Here is a 16389-nt window from a genome sequence, read left to right as displayed (position 1 = left end):
GCCCACAGAAGTCTCAGTAGCGCAGATAGATATACCAACTGATATCCTACAGAGCATTTGATGGAACAGATAACAAGGTTTTTCAGTTCAGTGCCAAATGAACAGCTGTTGTGCCTTGGCATCTGTTCCTTAAGAGCAGGCTCACAGAAACCCAACTGTGTGGCCAGCCATGTCTCTATTAGAGCCCCAGGCACATCAGTCAAGGGCAGGGCCTGCACACTGGTAGAGCACATCTGAGAGCCGTCCGTCTGTCCCTCCATCCCTCCATCCATCTATCTATCTATCTATCTATCTATCTATCTATCTATCTATCTATCTATCTATCCATCCATCTTCTAGTCATTCTAAAACTCACATTACATTTTGTTTTAAAACTATCTGAAAACAAATAATTCATTCAGAATAAACTCAATGCTGTGTGGGTTTTGACCATCCTACACCAACAGAACAGTTTATACAGAAGAGAAAGACAAACTCAGAGTTGTCCAGGTGCGGCACCAGGAATGAAAAAAAAAAAGAATAAAGATTGAGGTTGCGCTTCTCCAAGTCTGTACAAAGTCTCACTTTAAATTGGTCAGTGAAGAGTGTGGGTGAGGATACCCTTGACAAGGACGTGGCTCTCTAAATCCCACCCAGAACTCTTTCAAACAGCTGCATCCGTGCCACTGCGGGGCCTTAGGGTGGGCAGTCAAGGGCAAACTCACCAGCTGCTTGAACATTGGTGTTTGTGTGTTCACTTGTTGTGGGTGACCGTGCAAGGGGCCGCGATGATACACTTAAAACTTGAAGACTTTAAACGCGCCGTCAACCGAATCAATCGATCACGAGACCAATGCGTTGTGTTAAAATTGCACCGCTGCAGATCCTCGCTGAGGTCGCCGCCTCCGCGTTATGGAGACACAAATATTGTTTTCTAAAGATTAAATAATTTACCTTGAAGAGACTCGAGACTTGACATGTTTTTAAAAGTGACATATTTTGAAGTGTTACACGTATAAATATTTTGTCATAAGGCAGACACATTAAACAGGTGTTGTGTGTGTGAGCATGCGTGCGTGCGACGGGCCGTTGAAAGGCAGGAAATGTGAGTCAAAGAGACGGTTAGTTGCTGTTTTGAAAACAGAGGAGGAGGAAGCTGGAGGTTACAGTCTGTCATGATTTACTGACAGTTAAAACAAGAAGAGCGTTGACCTTTCAATATCTTATTATTCTCTTTTGCTCCGTTTGCTCGTCTTCACATATAGAAGAAGCTTTTTTCAATATTTCAGCCTGTTGGCTGGTTTTCAGCTACACGCGTTTACTGTCTCCCAACAATTTCCCACACAGTTTCCTGATTGGTCGTATTCTAATAGGTTCTCTCTGTCTCTCTTTATGTTTCACACACACAAACACAAACACACACACACTCTCTCTCTGGTGAGTGTGATAAGCAGGTTTCATCTCTCGAATAATTGGAACGTCTGCACCCTTTGGCCATATAATGTCTATTTTTTTCTCCCCCTGTCACATACTGTATATTCCTCCATTGTTAAATAAATAGAATCATCTACCACATTTATGAATCAAATGCACACTGTTTACTCCATCACATATATATATTTTTTTTTCCGAGGGTTGAAATTACATTACGGCTCGGCAGCAGCAGCGTCCCGTCTTCTTTCTCACTGTTACTCTATTAGCCACCTTTTTCTTATCTCAAACAAATTTAGCTGCACAAATAGGCGGCGATTTGATTTGCTATTTGGTGTCTTTTGAATAAAATGAAAAAAAAAGAGGCCACAAGTATGAATGCTAATTTTGATTGGGACAGCGGGGCGGGGGCGTGGGGGCGGTTGAGTTGATTGGTTTATCCGAGGAAACTTTGAAAGGATTTATGGGATTTATTCAAATGCGATTTGAGGTAAATAGCTCTCTTTCGATCTTGGCGGAGAAAAAAAAGAGTGTGAGTGAGTGCACAGCTTTTAAAATAATCTGAATTATTCAAATGTATGAATGTATAATTTTTAACATCAGAGAGGTTCTTTAATGTATGCAGGTAATGGAGGCCTGGGATGTCATAGAAAATGACAAGGTTTGGGTTGTGAGTACCGGGGCGTTGGGGAGTGTGTGTGTGTGCGTGTGTGGGAGTTCCTGGTCGGAGTTCTAGGAGTGAGTGATTAGCGCGTGTCGCAGCAGATGTGCACTCTATGGTGTATCCTTAGCTGTGCGTGAAACAGCCACAAGTAGGGCCGTGCTGTAGCGTTCTCCCTGGGGTGTGTTCTCATGGAAATAAGGTGAGTGCAGCAAGCAGAAGCTGTCTTCACATGCCAGCAGAGTGACTGTGCTGTGCGCAATCGTCCACATTCCGTTTATTTACTGTTGAATCAGCATTGGAGACAAACTAAATTGTGGGTGATTGTTTATTTATTTACTCAAAATAAGAAAATAAAAAAAAACATCTGCAAAACATCTGCACTTCTTCTGCACATCTACACTTTAGCTATAATTCTTATTTTCACATATACCATGTACACCGGCTATTGACAGTTACACCAAAGAATAAAAGTTTTCATTACCCTTTCATGATGCCTTCAGCGAGAAACTGCAATGTCAATCGTCATTAGGGTTGAAAGAATATACATTAAATTCATAGGGAATGTCCAAACTTTTGACTGGTAGTATATTTATATACAATCTGTCACACTGTACTGACTGGTGGAGTTAATTATTCCAATATTTTGCAAAGAGGGTGATGACATACATTGGCAGATATACAACAAGGCCTCGGATAATGAACCCCAGCGGGCCTCTTCCTGAGGTTAGATTTACACAAACTGAATGCTTGAGAAATTGCCCCCACACACACACACGATCCCCCGCACACACGACTGACAGGAGAGGTGTGTCCAGTCCGAGTGAGTGAGGTCCGGAGCAGCAGCCCCTGTTTTCTGCTGCGCTCTGCAGACACCCGGCGTGGCTGTCGTCTTATCGCTGGGAACTGTCAGTTATGCGTTCTCCAAATGGGCCTGTCGAAAAATAGGACGCCGGGGCTTCGCAGTGAAGACGCGCCGCTAACATTCCCATGACACGCTACATCAGTGTGCGACATGTGTTCCAGCAATCATGACACAGCTCCGGGTTTTCAGACTCTGGAGACACTCTGGGAAAAATGGGAACACATGCGCAAAAAAACTCTGCATGATTATTTGTGTACCGAATTTTCTTTTTTTTGTCTTATATCTTCATGCTGCGTGTAACATGTTAAATGCCACTAGTTTATGTACAAAGAAAACAACGTAGCCCTGCGTGGCAGCAGGATGACTTGGATTTTAAGACAGAGTCAGTCTGAGTTGAGTCTGAGTTGAACAGAGCACTGCTCGTGTTCAACAGTCTCTGTTTTTCACATGCAAGTGCAGTTTAGTGCAACAGTTTTAGGCAGAAGTCGTAAAGGTGGTCCAGCACTAGTAGTAAATAACCTCTGTGATGCATCGTCATTGTTATTCACAAATGATTAACTGCTGAAACGACACAGACAGCGCAGTCTTATTTATTTCTCACACATTTAGCCGCTACAGCTGCACTAATAATACCTGTACGTTATTATTTGAAGCACCTACAGCCTAGTGGAGTTGTTGTGAATTACGAGACGGGGGAAAAAAAAAAAGACAGACTTCAAAATTTGACATTTTTACGTAGGGCCAGATCCACAAAGCGATTGCCCGGCTTTTGCGGCAGAAAATCCGTGTAAACAGCGCCAAAACGGGGATTCCGATCCACAGAGGGGACGCAAACGTGAAAAAAGGACACGCCCCCTTCTATGCAAATATGCCACATTCAAACAGCGGCAGATCCAGAAAGAGTTTGCGCTCGTGTCCGCGCGCAGTTTGACAGATGGAAACACCGGCAGCCAAAACCAGGCGCAGCTTCTGTCTGTCAGAGTGGTTCTGGCTTCTGAGTGAAACTTTCCTCTCTGAAAAGCCTGAAGTATATCCCGAAATCTTATATATAGATAGGCATAGACTACAGTATATATGCCAATATTTTAGATAGGCTATGAAAAATACAAATGGTACTCAGGTGTTGGTGATTGTCTTGCTTATATGATGACTAACGCTTCTTGCGTCTTGACTTTCTTTCCATTATGGCAGCAGTCTTGGTAAGACGGAGGAGGCATCGTAATGCCAGGCGCTCACAGGAGCGAGTTTATCGTCTACTTGCTTCAGCAGCGAGGGCAGCCAGCTCACGATCTGAAAATCTTTGTTTTCTTTTCCGTGCATCCATGAACACAAACCAAACACACGCACTCACGAACAACCTTTGGCGCTCTCAGGTTGCCAGACCGCAACATTCGCACCTGTTTCAGGTGCCGTATTTGTGGACGTGTTTGCGCCTGCATGTCATTAGCACAAAAACATTTGGGGATACTCGCATCTGTGGCGCTGATTGCAGCCGCAATCTCACTGCAAAACGCGCCGCATTTTACCGCTGTGCGCCCTTCTTTGAGGATCTGTCCCATAGAGTTTTACAAACTTTTCAAAAAAAAAACAGTCAGTGTAGCAACAGAGCTAAAATAATGTAGAATTCTGAAGGCAAAGCAGTAACGGTGAACCTCACTGGGCCAAACATCTGGTCATGCTATCAGCTTATTTATTTATTTTATTTATTTGCAGCCAGAAGATTGCAAGAACAGCTTCAAATCCATGTTGTCTTCTATAGTTAGTGCCAAATATCTGGCGTTGTTTCAAGTCAAATGGGAGTGAATAAAAAAAAAAAAGAAGAAAAAAATCCTCTAATAAGCTCGCTTTTAATTTGCCCATCATTGATTGAGAGCAGAGTGAGAGCCGGACGACCAGCAGAGACACGGAGATATTGATAGCAGCACATTGATCATAGTTGAGTCACCAGCGTCAGCGTGCCGTCTATTGGAAAGAGCATGTGGGGGGAAAGTGCTGAGCTGGCGAGAACTAACACCAATTTCCTGCGCCGGCGCATGGAAGTAGTTTATTACGCTCTGGGAAAGCTCTCGTGGAGACGCTAAAAATGGATTTTTTTTTTCTTCCTGAAACTCCTTCCAGGGCCGATATGTTCCTGATACTTTTCGCACGAGCAGAAGGCGCTGCATGTGTGCAAGGCACGGTTCGAACCCTCGACGTGTCGGGGGTCTTCCCTGTGACCGCTCATCTCCGAAACAGAAGGTGGCGATGCGTGAGGACGGAACTGGGGCTGCAACCAACGGCTATTTTAATCGTCGACTAGACACTGACTCTTGAAACGATTAGTCGACTAATCGGATAATTATTACATTGTGCGAGTCAGACTCCGACTCCGTTTTCGGAATTCACTGCCGACTATTTTCAATACCGTTTCTTGTCCACGTCAGTGGATCGTTGCAGCCCTAGACGGGACGTGGCGAAATACATTGAGATGAGCCGTCTAGTTCCCGGGCCGCTCGCGCGCATCCATCCGTCTTTGTGTTCGCCCTCTGAAAGTTCGACGCGAGTCACAACTGCCCTTTTTGTGTTTCCCTGTCCTCTTGTTTGACCTCTTTTTATTCTCTCCATGGGGTCGACAGGGAGGGAGAGAGAGAGAGAGAGAGAGAGGGGTGGGGGGGGTGGCAGAACAGAGGGCGGTGCGTGTGCGCATGGGCATGTATGTGTGTGTGTGTGTGTGTGTGTGTGTGTGTGTGTCTGTGTGTGTGTTTGAGCGCAGGCATGGTCTCGCCCTGTGATTTAGTGCCAAGCTGGCAGCGGAGGCTAATGAATAGGGGGCCCCTCTCGCACAAAGAGAGCACGGGATACACACACTCGCCGCTCGCACTCAATGCCAGACTGCAGGCCACCAACTGCACACCTGGCATGTTGCTATTATGTCACTAGTGTGTGTTTGTGCGATTGTGTGTGTGTGTGTGTGTGTGTGTGTGTGTGTGTGTGTGTGTGTGTAAGTCCAGCAGACGCCATCTGCTCCGTCCCCTGTGAACTTGTGTCCCCACCTCTCGCGACACACACACACACACACGCACACACACACACACACACACACACACACACACACACACACACATACACACAAAACAACTGTATTAGTTCCTGTGTATTTCTGCTGTCGGGTTATCTAATAGAACTCGTCTAATCGTACATTCGAAGAGTCTCCAGGATGGTTTTTGTTTGCGTTTTCCTTAATTCATTTTCCTTACTTTGTGTCGTTGTCGTGTGTTCACGACATGATGAGCTGGTCCGCTCTCTTACCCCCAAAATAGTCGAGCAGAGGCAACAGCAGCACATTGATTTGAGGAAAAGTTTGCGAATGGAGGCGTTTTCACTTTACATTTTGTTACGGGGAAGCAAAAATTTGTTGTTATATCAATAAGTTGTTTGAATGTATTCAAACCGTTTTTTGTGATTTGGACTCAAAAGAAAGTGAAGGTGTTGAACATCTGTCACTTATTCATTTTTATTGTTGTTTATTTATTTTTGACAACTTTTTCCCTCGGTGACATTTTATTCCCCCGGCTCCCTCTCCACACTGGTTTCTTCTCTTTTCTCTCCCATCACGGCTGCACAGCCCCTGTGTGGGGGAGGGGCGCGCAGTTCCCCACATGGCCAATAGGTGGCAGTAGGACACTAACGTTCGTAGCTGGGCCATGTGCTCGCCCTGCTGTCTTTGTGTTTTTTGCCTGTGCCACTGCTCACACAGGCACACACACAGTGAAGGCTTGTGCCTGCTAAAAGGCTTAACTGCTGTAAGTCCTTTGACTTTTGCATTTTGTTCTTTCTCACTAAACACCTCTGTGCGCGTGTGTGTATGTGTGTGTATGCGCGCGTGTAATGTTGTTCCCATCTTGAAATGAACAGAAAGGATATGAAATATTTCATGAACGTTGCATATCAACAACTGAGAACAAAATGGAAATCAACTTCTTCTCATCACCGAGGTGAGAATTACTGCAACCTTGAGCTGTTTCTGTTTTGATTTTTTTGGGTTTTTTTTCAGCTCACAATGGTGGATCACAGCCATTGTTTTCTACATATGGCCCAGTTTAAACTTCCCTTTTCCTGCCTGATTCTCCTCATCTCCAGGATTTATCCACTTCCTCTCTGACTCTGAGTGTCTCGCTGCCGCATTTTGAAAAATATACTGTAACACTTTGGCTATTAAACATTTGGTACAGCTTTAGGTTTACTTTCTCTCGAGTGAAGCAAAAAAAAAAAAACTTTTCTCACGGTTTCACCGCTCTGGAACCCATTTGATTTTCACTTATAAGATTTTTTTTATGTCCTCCAGCGAGAAAAGTGAGACTCTGCTCTTGACTTCACATTAGTCAGACGCTGTTTCTCCACCACCGAAGCAAACTAAGTGACTACAAGGTTGTTTCCAAAATGAGTCATGTCACACACACACACACACACACACACACGCACGAACAAACGCACGACAGACATGCACACACATGCACAAACAGCATCAGCAGCGAGCCACAAGTGGCTCAAGTCCTTAAGTTTTGCGTCCGCTTTGAAGTCTAGACATGGAGCTCGGAGGACTGGAGGAGAGATTAATTGGGCTGTTTAATCTGCGCAGTCCCTTGTTTGAACCCTTTCAGCTTTTTTGGCAGCGCCACACAATAAAAGACCTTTTAGATATCTGGCGGGGATTAAAGTTTCTGCCATGTGGCATATTTATGTCACGCAGATCTCCGCTAAGGCCACTTCACACAGAGGCCGCGGATGAAAGTGAGGTGTTCGGTGGTTCACCAACAGCAATTAGGCCCACCTCCACCCTCCTCCGTGGTGGTTAAATACATTGGAGTCCCTCACTTTTTTTTTTTTTTTGTTTGTTTTTTGAAAATGAAGAAGCCTTTCAAATGAGAGGCAAAACGTCTTCAAGCAGACAACTGGCAACCTTCACAAGCTGCCTTTCCATGATACCTAGAATTGCGCAAAATCTAAATATTGCAATAAAAAAAAACTGGTAATGGAAACACCTAAACTTGGAAAAACCTCTCAAATATGGATGTCATGGAAATGCAGCTAGAGACCCACGGTACAGACTTTGTACAGCGGAACCTCGTGACTATGAACATGTTTCCGCTTGGACGCATCTGTAACATCTGTTCAGATATTTGCTTGTCCACACCTGCGTTTCAGGTGGAGAAAAAAAGGAAAATCAAATCTATTTTCTTTGATTGTTCAAACTGCCCCTTTAAAATCAAATGTGATTTCTGCGCCAAAACGCCGTCTTTCTCTTGAAAGCGCACGTCACGTTGCATGCAAAGATTAATTGGTTATTTCACCTGCAATTATCGTGATGCTTGCATCAGTATTGTGAGCAACACATCGCGTTCCCCCGAGAGGAGGACTAATCAAAAAGATGGATAAGAGCTGCAAGAAATGAATTGAATGCCAGGAAGGGGTTCCAACTAGAAATATTTGCCCCCAAACTTTACCGACTGACCAAGAACGTGTTTTCATGATTACGCAACCGTACTTTTAAGACCCGCCTCGGGACATTCTGAAAGCCCAAATGATGCCGAGCAGATACTGAAATCAGCGGCTCGTCTGTATCGAGCGGCTCTCACTCGTCCCACTTCCTGTCTGACTCAGCTTCATCGCCTTACTGTGGACGTTCGCCCCATCCATCCATCCATCCATCCATCCATCTATCATCCGTCTTTCTCCACACTGCTGATCCTCCCTCCGTCTCGACTGATCTCCCTCATTTTCAGTCAAATCTGACACCTTTGCATTCTTATCAGTCTATTTTGGTCCAAATCAATTTGCCAAGTCCCATCTCTCCCTCTCTCTCTCTCTCTCTCTCTCTCCCGCCCTCTCTACCCCTAGCTCTATCACCCTTTTGTCTTATCACTTTTACACAACATTCTTCTCTCATGATTGTACTCCTTCTTTACATTCTCAGTGTCTCTTTCACACCTCTGTCCCTTCCCCACCAAGTTTCTCTCTCTCTTTCTCTTTCCCTCTCTCTCTTGGTCGTAACTTAATGGTCCAATGTTCAGCCATTATTAGCCGATTTGCATTCAGATGGATAGATCGAGGGAGAAAAAAAAGATAATGAAAGGGCTTAATGTCAGCCCATCCCTAAATTTGCGCTCTGACAGGAACGTTAAAAAAGAAACCTTTAGCTGAATGAGTTGGAAAATGATGTTCTGCAGGTGTTTCGCCACGGGTCCCATAAAACGGCCATTTTCTCGTCTTTGCTTTTCATCCCGGACTGCATTGCAGCCGAGCATAGTAAATAATTCTCAGGCAGAAAACCTATTCCGCCCGTTTGTAACTTCCACCAAAAATACCTGAGCGACAGTGTATCAGCGCCTTATCACATTTTAATCACCCAACAACTGCATGACGGTGTTTTAATATCAGCGGCCAGCCGCACTGGCGCCTCAGCTGCGTTATCACATGCGTAAACACTAACGCGTAAAACCGTATTTTCTACCCGCCCACCCGCTGATCTGCCAACCTGCCCGCAGAAGATCCACAGGTGGGAGGGAAGAATTACCTGCAATGTTCTGCATCAGCGAAACACTGCAGACTGGGAATTCTCACCCGTTCTCACACCTGATAAAGGAATCCGTACGGCTCCTCCTCATTCTCCACCTCCTCCTCTGCCGCCGCAGTAGCGCTTAGAAAACAGTCTGCATGAAAGCCAAAGCAAGTAAAGACAGTGGCTTTGGTTACGTGTGAAGGCTGTTATTACAGGATGGCGAGCGGCCGTCGGAGGAGGAGAGCGGCTTTGTTGTGCCATCCGCACGTCGCGAAGGCAACGTAAACAAAGGCGGTCGCAGAGTGCGGCACAGACAGCGACCTGTGAGGTGTGAGGTGTTGTCGCTAAGCCGAGGCAGAAAGGGTGTGACGTCGGGCCCTCTGTGATGTCACAATGGGTTGATTCCCAGAGCGGTGCTCTGTCAAATACGTTCTGAGCTGATCAGGGTGGTCGTCTTGTACGTATTCATGTGAGAAAACGCTGTAATACCAGCTTTTGGATCCAATATTGCCGTGCTCATACCAGCATCGTCATTCACTATGATTATTGTGAATGCTACCAAACTATTCATCCCTATTGAGACTTTTTTTTTTTTTTTTAAACAAAATCTAGGACTTAACTTAAATTTTTTTGGCAGCCACTGATTCTGCAAGTTGTCTTACTTAAAAAATCTGTATAAAAGATGCCTGTCCATACCCTTAAATACTTGTTTGCCCCACTGTATCTGACATCTGATTTGTATTTCATATTAAAAAAGTTAAAAACGTCAATCCTTGATGAATAAGCCTAAAAATCCAAAAACATGTGACAGCATGTAGCCAGTTTTGTCTTCCTTTTTTTAATTTAACACATTCCATCTATCCTCCCTGGGAAGCAGCGGGAATGACGGCAGGGAAACCGCGTTGGATTTGTTTAAAGTGAAAACTAGTTTGGAAAAAAGCAGGGAAAGACACACACATCCTCCGGTTACAATTTAACACCGCCGCACACTGTGTGTTTGTGTCTTTATCCCCCCGCGGCATATATTTTGATACCATCAGGGAGTCTCTTCACACCCCCCGCAGGAAGCAGTTCTCACGTAGTGGACCACCCATGGCCGCGGTCACAGGCCCCTGGTTGTGGGTGACATGAAAAGGCCTGCAGGGGGCCGGTGCACGCACACCCACAGACACTCGCTCAGAGAAATGTTTGGCGAATGACGAAAACTGCCCAACGTGTCCTCTAGTAAAAGCTCCCTCCAGCTGGTTGAACTGTGTGCGCCCCGTGGTCACACTTGGCATTGGCCGGCGATAAACAAGCATTGTTTTTTGTCCGACCGCGCTCTAAAAACAGTTGTTGTGCTTTACATAGTCCATTGGTGTCTCTGGGATATAACAAACCAGTTTATTGAAGAACTGGTTTGGATGTGAGAGTAAAAAAAAGACTTTTGCCTTTATTTAAATAATCTAAATGACCATTCATTTGTTAATGGTTAATGGTACATTTATCTGAAAATAATGTAATCAATCCAGTTTATTCTAATTTCACTTTTTCTCTTTGGTTCACAAAACAAAGCTAAATACTATCATGGTTTAACCCACACAGTGGCTGTCATTAGAAGTGCGTCTCAATCCACTGTGCTTGTGAAAACCAGGCTTTCTGACAAATTACAATATCTTTGCAGTATGATTAAAAGTATTCATGCATCCTCATTAATGTAACAGGTACAGCACGACTTGATTTCCTCTCGGTTGCGTTTAAATGCAAAAACACAGTTTTCATCAGACCTCCACAAGGAAGGCATCCTGCCTTTTTACCAAAAGCGTCGTTGCCGCAAACATCCATCCTGTGTTTATGCGCTGGAGACAACAAAGCCTGACGTCAGTCTTGACACTCGTCTCATAATTAATCTTACTCTGTCACTCCTCGTTTCTGCTCCGGAAAACCAATCATTGCTAAATGTGTCTGGTGGTGACCGCCTCTGTCTGAGTTATGTCGCCACTCTCAGCGCCGTAATAGACATTTGTTAACACGGGGGTGGAAAAAAAGGCCTGAAGCCGAGACTTAAGGTCTCGGCTTAAGCAAGCGGTCCCCGGGTGAGGCGCAGAGTACAGGACCCCATTAGGATGCATGGCCACGCCACATCTGAGCGCGACATTACTAAAGAGGCTCCTCCTTGAAGAAAAGAGACGGGAAAGAAGCGTCCTCTTTAGGGCGTTGCGCTCGTGTCTGGCCTTTACCTTTAGCCAGGAATATAAATGCAGACGGCGTGAATAAACTCCAAAGAGGCGTTTAATCACCTCGTTTATGTGCGCCATAAAAGGTGGCCTCTTCAAAATTGAAATAATTAGATCAGACTCATTGATTAATTTGTATGTGAGGCGCTTAATGCGTCTTCCATTTGATACTACATTAGCTTCACGATTGGCCGACTGCACAGATGCAACAATTAAAAAATATGAAACAAAAAAATCAAAACAAGATCCGTTGAGCTAAAAAGGAAAATTACAAGGTCACATAAAATGAGAAAATGGTAAATGGATTTTTCTGCATCATCACAAGCTGATTATGAACTTTTGGAATGGCGCCACGTGACACTGACCTGGTGACCTGCCTTGAGCAGCACTACGTACATAACACAACCAGTCAAAAGTTTGGACACAGCCTATGAATTTAATGTCTTGACTTTCATTCTCATGACTATTGACATTGCAGTTTGTCACTGAAGGCATCAAACTACGTATGAAGACACATGGAATTATGGAGGAAACAAAAGTGTAAATATAGTTAAATTCTTCAAAATAGCCACCTTTCAAAAAAACTGTGGTCAAACCGCTCCCTCTACCACTACAGGCTGTGGTTCATAAATGTCATCTTTTTTTTTTCTTTTTTTTACCCCCCTCACAATATGTGTCAGCACTTAAAACTTAGTCACTTCATGCATTAGCTGCTCATCTGCTGACACTTCTGGCGCGTGAAAGAAAAAACAGCAGTTGAAATTATCAAATCAAATCAGTCTTTGTTTGCGTAGCACTTTTCATACATTTAGAAAAAAAAAACAATGATTTGCGCCCTGCGTGACGTTTGACATTAAGTGCAGCAATAATAATGAGCCCGGAGAGAAACAAAAAAAGAGTGTTATGAAATAAAGACAAAAGCTTTTTAAAATCGCAGAACTCGCACTCCCCTGTCTTGAACAACCTTCTCCTGAGTGCCTTTCTGTCTAACGTGACATTTAGCGGCGGTGAGTCTCATGCTGTGTCAGTATTTGGTTTTATTCAGTGTTGGGAAAATAGCAATGATTGAATCTCGGCTATGAGTGTTTTTTTTTTAAAGGTGATCCTTTGTGAGACTAAAGGGGGGCTTGCTTGTTATCGACGCGGCTTTGTGTGTTTCCTCCCGCCGTTGTTGTGCGTTTTTTCTTTTCGTACGCTGCAGCCACGCACGTGCTCTTGTGTGCGATTGTGTGTGAGACTATATACTTGAGACACTTTGCTCTCCTGCCTCAATAAATGTCACTCCAGGTCCTGGGCTGAAGAAGCCGTTGAGTGTTTCTGCCTGACTGGACAGCCTGTCGCCACATCTGTCACTTTGCAGAAAACCCCACGTCTGATTCCCTCCGACCCCTGTTGCATGCGTGCGTGCGTGCGTGCGTGCGTGCGTGCGTGCGTGCGTGCGTGCGTGTGTGTGTGTGTGTGTGTGTGTGTGTGTGTGTGTTTGATAGAGAGTGCGTGTTAGGGACACAACTCCACTTTGCTCCAAAGCTCCTTGCCCAGTAGCTAGGATTGCATTTGTTTAGAAATGTCTGTTGTGTGTGTATGCGTAATTTCAGTGTGTGTGTGTGTGTGTGTGTGTGTGTGTGTGTGTGTGTGTCCACGTGCGTGCGTGCGTGCACACACTATTTCACTTTCAGACTAGAGTTTCTGCAGTATTAGCTTTAACTGTCAGGACAGATCTGCCTGACACGTGCTTGCATGGTACCAGCGCTCACACAGTCCAAGCAGCTTCTTCATGTCTGCTGTGGGTAAAAGTCCAGCGTTTTCTTCGTCATATCTCATTTAAAATCCCAGCTGTAAATATACCAGATTTGCGTTAAACGACTCTGGCTGATGTGCCTGAGAGAAGAAAAATGCCATCATGAGGAGAAGCTGTCGCTCGCTAGACATTATGCAATTTAGCGATTTGCGAGCTCACAGCGCGCTGCGTGTACAACCGGTCTCTCATGAATGATAACCAGTTCCCTTCAAGTGAAAATGACGTGTTATGTTTGGACGGAGGAGACTGAATATGTTTCACAAGTAATCAAAGAGAAACTATAACAACCCTTCGTGACGGCAAACAAACGTAAACAAACAAAAGCAAAACGTAATTCTCGTTTTACCGAAGATGGAGTTTAGAATGACGGCCACAAGTACTTTGTGTTTGTAATCTTCACTGAGGAGGCAGGATGTCATTTGGCTCGAATATAAATATTTCCCACTGTGATTTTCCACTGATAAAATGAAGCTCAAGAAAGTCTTTTTAATTGTTCCGGACGCCCACACATTAGAATTTGGTTTCAACAGCAACCCCAGAGTCATGATCTCGGTTCATTTGCCGATAAAGTGTTGCTACCGTGGGGGGGTTTGAAGGATTATGAAATACTGAAGTATTTCAAATTGTGAAGGAAACGAGTGAGAAGGGGGCTGGCGAGATCACCAGCAGCGGCCCTGCGTACGGCCCCTTTCTCAGCCTCTTCGCGCCGTAAATGCCCTTCAATTACCAGTTAAAGGCTTCGGGAGAGAATATATTCCATTTGTTAACATGAAAATGTTGATATTTACATAATGGGATAATGTTTAGAGATGCAGCGACTAGATTAACGCTCGGCCGCGTGTGCATTTGCAAATTTCCAAATACAGTGAAAGCCGCACACGCCACACTGTATGTTCCCGAGTTACTAACTTAATTAACCGACATGAGGGGTGCATCCACTGTGTTTGGGGCGGGCACACACACACACACACACACACACACACACACACACACACACACACACACACACACACACGGGTTAAGTGAATTAACAAACACAAACATGATGCCTGCTGGTGGGTCATGAATATATTAGCATAAATACTGACCAGACATTATTATTTATCAAATTACTGCACGAGTACACAGGCAGGCAAATGCCCCGACACACACATACACACACACACACACAGTGTGTGTACAGAAATTAGGTCAACAGCTTTGAATTAGAAAGAGTTAAACCTTATTATCTCTGATTAATAGCGCAGCCACAGTGTTGTGTTTGTGTGTGTGTGTGTGTGTGTGTGTGTGTGTGTGTGTGTGTGTGTGTGTGTGTGTGTGTGTGTGTGCGCGCGTGCGCGTGTGCCTCTGTCCACTGGCTGAATTCTCTGACAGCTGATATTGCCCATTACAACCTCAATGACTTTCTAACAGGGCCTCATTTCCATATGCAATCTCAGTTTTTAGATGTGTGTGAGTATCTGTGTGAGAGTGTGTGTGTGTGTGTGTGTGTGTGCTCGCTCCCTCGCTCGCTCTCTCGCTTGCTCTCTCGCTCTTGAGGCTGTTGAGGTCTCTGAAGCGTACAGCAACGAGATCTGCCCCCTATAGCTTTCTTTGACTGGCTCTCCCCTCTGTGTCTCAGCCTCCCTGTCCTCTAATCCGCTCGGCCCCATACGTTATTCATCCTCCCCCTCGGCCTCGACTCATGTGCTTTTAATGACATACAGTAACAAGTTCATTATCTTGATGGACAGACATTGGATCAAATCTCCAGACGGCGTCCATAAACCCTGTTTGATGGTGCCCCGCCCGATCTTTGCGCGCAATTATACAACGCCGCGTTCTCTTTTCAAAATGTTTGACCTCCGCTGAGGACGAGCCGAGTGACCAGACAGGCAGTTGACGCGGTCGGTTCATTTTTTTCAAGTCGGTAATTAGTTAAAAAAGCGGCGCATTAGCCGGCGACGGCCGGCCGCGGCTTCAGTTTGGGGGTTCTTTTCTCTCTTTCGTTGAACTTTGCGACCACCTGAGCTCCAATCACATTAGCATTCAGTTTATCAGCAGATGAATTTGACCTATTGTGACAACTGCATCCATCGCCGCTCTCCCTCCTGTGTAATTGCATTCCTTGCTATTTAAGTGACACTAATGAGAACATTTCTTAATGAGAGGCAGGTAACAAGGCCTGTTGATTGTTAACAAAATCACTGGCATCATTAGTCTCCGGCTCAGGAAAAACATCCCTCACTGTAGGCACTTCTCGCAGTCTCCTCCCTGCCAATAGCCGTCGGCCTGTGTCCTCCTCACCTCCTGGTGCTTTTCCATCAGAGGAAATAGTCTTTACCGCTCTCCTGGGCGACTCTGGTCTTGGTGTTTCACTTGAAACAACTGGAATGGTGACCCGGTCTAAGACCGTGACGTGTTGCTACTATTCCTTCAAACCAGACACTGTGGGGCAGATCCTCAAAGAAGGGCGCGCAGCGGTAAAATGCGGCGAGATTGCGGCTGCAATCTGCGCCACAGATGCGAGTCTCCACAAATGTTTTTGCGCTGATGACATGCAGGCGCAAACACGGCCACAAATGCGGCACCTGAAACAGGTGCGAGTGTTGCGGTCTGGCAACCTGCATTACGATGCCTCCTCCGTCTTACCAAGACTGCTGCCATAATGGAAAGAAAGTCAAGACGCAAGAAGCGTTAGTCATCATATAAGCAAGACAATCACCAACACCTGAGTAGCATTTGTATTTTTCATAGCCTATCTAAAATATTGGCATGTATACTGTAGTCTATGCCTATCTATATATAAGATTTCGGGATATACTTCAGGCTTTTCAGAGAGGAAAGTTTCACTCAGAAGCCAGAACCACTCTGACAGACAGAAGCTGCGCCTGGTTTTGGCTGGCGGTGTTTGCGTCTGTC

The 16389-nt window shown here is 45.1% G+C and overlaps 1 protein-coding gene across 2 annotated transcripts in view; it reads left to right on the top strand.

Annotated features, from left to right (window-relative positions):
- The window catches only part of cdkal1 (CDK5 regulatory subunit associated protein 1-like 1), a 196421-nt gene that overhangs the window by 79074 nt on the left and 100958 nt on the right, over positions 1-16389 (top strand). The gene's annotated exons all lie outside the window — the stretch shown is intronic.

Source organism: Nelusetta ayraudi, unplaced genomic scaffold, assembly GCF_046127955.1.
Source record: "Nelusetta ayraudi isolate G7.1 ecotype Tasmania unplaced genomic scaffold, CSIRO-AGI_Nayr_v1 ptg000136l, whole genome shotgun sequence".
Taxonomy (NCBI): Eukaryota; Metazoa; Chordata; class Actinopteri; order Tetraodontiformes; family Monacanthidae; genus Nelusetta; species Nelusetta ayraudi.
The sequence above is the reverse complement of the archived record's forward strand: the minus strand, read 5'-3'. Positions and strand labels throughout refer to the sequence as shown.